Below are 4,626 nucleotides of genomic sequence, written 5' to 3'. Positions count from 1 at the left end.
CTGCCACCATGCTTCCTGCCATGATAAGAATGCACCAGTCCCCTGAAACCGTAAGCCATCCACCAATTAAATGCTTTCTTTAGAAGAGTTGCCTTGGTCATGGTTCTCTCCACAGCAATGGAACAGCAGTGCCCAGGGGAAAGCAGACATTTCCACTCTCTGTTGGTCACGTGTATACCATGAACAAATGCTTGTCATAGTGCCTTGCCTGTGACTCTGTCATAGTGACTCCTATCTCCAAAGAGTCATGTGGGGACACCAGACCTTGAGCAGAAATCCACTTCCCCTTCGGCCTGGGAGCAGGCAGCTGTGAGATAATGTTTACTGAAAACAATTCAGTGCTATAAAGCTCTTGATAGGGCTCAGATAAGGGCTCGCTCACTGAAGCACCATGACTTTGATCCCCCCTAAGGCTAGATGCTTCTTCTTGTCCCCCCTGCGGTGTCTCCCCAATTCTGGGGCCGGAGATTAAACCACCAGCCAAGAGGGTGAGAAGTCTGAAAAGAATTGTATGTAGGTGGATGGCAGAAGTCCTTAAAAAGGGAAGCATTTTTTCTTGGGGAGACTTCTCTCTCCTAAGCGGACTTGACTTCTCTCTCCTAAGCAGACTTGGGCTCTCCTCCTAAGCGGACTTGGGGTCTCCTCCTAAGCTGACTTGAGAAACATAAAGTTTTCTTAAAGCAACCGACCGGTCTCTGTGTCATCTATCCTGACCACCTCGCTACATTCTCGGATGCAGGCTACACAGCAGGTGCGACAGAGTCAGTCTTTGAGAGCCATCGAGATAGCTCAGAAGGAAAAGCTGTTGCTGCCAAGCCAATGATCTGAATTTGATGCCTGGGAACCAGGTAGTAGAAGGCTAAAACTGACTCCTGCTGGTTGTCCTCTGACCACACACACATACCACACATACATACACACACTCACACACACATACACACATACATACACACTCACACACTCACATCACACACACTCACACATACATACCTACATGCACACTCACACACACATACACACACATACCCACATGCACACACACTCACACCACACACACCACACATACATACACACATAGACACACACTTACACATACACACACATACACATGTGCACACACACAGTCACACACACCACACACAGACACACACATACACACACACTCAGAAAGAGAGGGAGAGAGAGACAGAGAGAGAAAGAGCATGCACACTATTTTTTACTAATAAGTCATTAGAAGGTGGCTTGACTTGAATTACTGTCTGCTTTATTACCCTGCAGAAGCAATTATATTTTAACATTTACATTCTCTGTGTGTACACACAGAATTATCATGGATGACAATAAAAGTTCTTCTTTTCAAACCAGTATATTTTGACTTCCATGTGTGTATGCAAATTTTGGAGGGCAAAAGATAACTTGTAAGACTTGGTTCTCAGCCGGCCGGTGGTGGCGCACGCCTTTAATCCCAGCACTCGGGAGGCAGAGGCAGGCGGATCTCTGTGAGTTCGAGGCCAGCCTGGACTACAGATCCAGTTCTAGGACAGCCTCCAAAACAATACAGAGAAACCCTGTCTTGAAAAAACTTTTTAAAAATGCAAGTTTCAAACTTTTTGGGTGTGGGGACACTGAGACAGGGTCTTACCATGTAGCCTTGGTTGCTCTGGAGCTCATTATGTAGACCCAATTGGCCTGGAACCCTTGGAGATCCTCTTGCCTCTGTCTCCCTAGTGCTGGGATCAAAGGCATGCAGCTCAACTTTTTAAAGGGAAGGAAAATTGAAACCATGCCACGACATGGCTAACACTGAGGACACTACGCTAAATGAAACAAGTCAATTATGGGAAAGCATAGCTTGTGGGGTTCATTCACACGAGGTGCCGACAGTAATCGCAGGGAGCAGAGCAGCAGTTGCTGGAGTGGAGCTGGGGAGGAGTGGAGAATGGAGAGTGATGTTTAACCAGTACAGGGGGCAGCCTGTCACAGGGCAGAAGCTCTGGAGGTGGGCTACACGACATGAAACTACTTCACACTATTCAGCTATGTACCTGAGACGGGTAAGATAAGAACCTCTGTTTTCCAGTTTTAAAAAGATTTAATTATCTTTATGTTCAGCCTGCCTCTGCACAGCTAGTAAAACATTCTGATATTAGAAAAAGCAAATAGCCCCATCAACGCCTGAGGCACATGGGAGAGCTGGCCCTGAGGTCCTAAGAGCATCCGGAGAGCTAGTCCTGCCCCTCCCTCATGAGCTGCAGCACTAGAGAAAGTGGCCCCCATGCCATGCCTGGGCACCACAGGAGAGCCGGCCCCGAAGGTGAATGTGTGGGAGATCCGCCCCTGAGGACGCGGAAGCAGGAGAACCGGCCTCAACCCTTGCTCATCGCCGCCAGGGGTGAACTGGCCAGGCCAATGCAGGAGAGCTCCCCCTGGTGGTGAGGACAAGGGAGAGCTGGAAAGATGACCAACCCCGCCACTGGCCAGGCCCAGAACCACGGTTATGTTGGCCCACAACATCCACCCCATCTGGGATCCGCTGATTTCCAGTTCAAACTTCAACTCATTTCCACCACAGATTCTAAGCAATGCAAGTCTGTAGAAAAAATAAAGTCAGATCATATTAGCAGGAGGGGCGTGGCCAGGAGGCACTGGCCTACTCTCGCCCAGAATCCCAGCACTCAGGAGGCTGAGGTAGGAGGACTGTATGATCTAATCTACACAGTGACTTTGAAGCCAGCCTGAGTTATGGAATGAGACTCTAGAATACCAAATTAGGGACTAGATAGAGCTCAGAAGTGAAAAGTGCTTACTGTTCTTGCAGAGGACCGGAATTCAGTTCCCAGCATCTCTATCTGATGGCGCACAACCTCCTCTAACTCCAGCTCCAGCGGATTTGATGCTCCTGGCTTGTGCACATACTCCCTCACAGATATACACATAATTTTTTAAAATATTAAAGAAAAACCCAATTAGTTAATTAAGATGTCAGACATAGCTTGTATTCTATCCTATCCAGCTGAAAGTTTCAGGTTTATTTTATGTGTGTAACTGTTTTTGCTTGTTTAAGTATGCCCACCATGTGCCATGCTGGTGCCAGAGGAAGGCATCAGATCCCCTGGAAGTGGAATTAGGAATGAATGGCTGTGAGCTACCATGTGGGTGCTGGGAACCAAACCCAGTTCCTCTGCCTCTGGAAGTGCAGTAAGCGCTCTTAACCACTGAGCAATCTCACAAAGCCCCACTATCCAGTGAAAACAGGCAGAGGCAGGTGGATCTCTGTGAGTTTGAGGCCAGCCTGGTCTACAAGAGCTAGTTCCAGGACAGACTCCAAAAGCCACAGAGAAACCATTTTGAAAATCCAAAAACATAAAAAATTGATGGGGGAAGGGGCGTGCACATGCCACAGCTTACACACGAGAGGACAACCTGCAGGAATCTGTTCTCTCCTTCTACCTCATGGGTTCCAGGGATGAAACCCAGGTCATTAGGTTTGACTGAAAAGTACACATTCCCACTGAGCCAAGTCACCCAACCGAGGTCTAAACCCAACTGCACGAGGAGGCAGCTGGGGGTGGGGTTTCCCTCTTTCTAAGGCAGGGTGCTTGGGGGGTGGATCAGGATGCAGAGAACTCAAGGAGAGCTCTGCATCCTGAAAGAGCTGTTTCTGGACTGGCGGACTGCCTCTATGCCAGGTGTTTGGAGAGGCCTGTTGTGGGACAGGAAGGGGAGAATCCAGCCTGGCTTGGTAAGATCACTGCATGTGAGGTCCCTGCAAAGCCCAGGTTTGAGGTTAGGGCCCAGGTCTCCGAAGAAGAACAAGACAGAGAAAAGGGGGCTAAAAGAAGATGGCCCTGGTATCCACAATCTGCACCTCCAGGCAAGGGGCCGTCTAGGTCAGCAACATTCGTTTGCACTATTCACCTTTCTGACTTCAGGAACTACAGCTTTGACTTTATTGAGACTAAAGTCGTGCCTCATGAAGACGCTAAGTCCACAAGGAAGCCAAATGAGCCATCGTCACGTGTTAAGCAAACCCTGGTAAATTAGATATGGTCTGAGACTGGGAATATTTTCTGTTAACAGAGGGAGAGGGCCATATAAGAAATAGCTGACAACAACAACAAAAAGTCATTCTAATAAAGCCCTTCAAAAACAAAAAGACTGTGTGTGTATGGGGGGAGGTGCAGGCACACGCACTGTCTACATGGGCACCGTACGCATACTTGTGGAGGCCAGGAGAGTGAGCTGGAGCCCCTGGAACCGGAGTTACAGGTGGTGGGTGTGAACTGTCTGGAGTGGCTTCTGGAAACTGAACCCTGGGTGCTCTTAACCACTGAGCCATCTCTCCAGCCTCCTGGTAAACTCTTAAGAGATAAATAAATGCTAACAATTACTGATAAACACTATAGAAAATGTTAACATGCTTTTTCTGTCTAAACTGAAGTATATAGTTCTATACTTTATACACAACTATTTTACAGAAATAATTTTACATTGTAAAAAATATGAGATAATTATTTATTATGTATAGTGTTCTGCCCACATGTATACCTGCAGATCAGAAGAGGGCACCAGGTCTCATTACAGATGATTATGAGCCACCATGTGGTTGCTGGGAATTGAACTCAG

This window comes from Mesocricetus auratus, unplaced genomic scaffold (assembly GCF_017639785.1).
Source record: "Mesocricetus auratus isolate SY011 unplaced genomic scaffold, BCM_Maur_2.0 Super-Scaffold_100048, whole genome shotgun sequence".
Classification (NCBI taxonomy): Eukaryota; Metazoa; Chordata; class Mammalia; order Rodentia; family Cricetidae; genus Mesocricetus; species Mesocricetus auratus.
Note: the sequence above shows the minus strand (reverse complement) of the source record.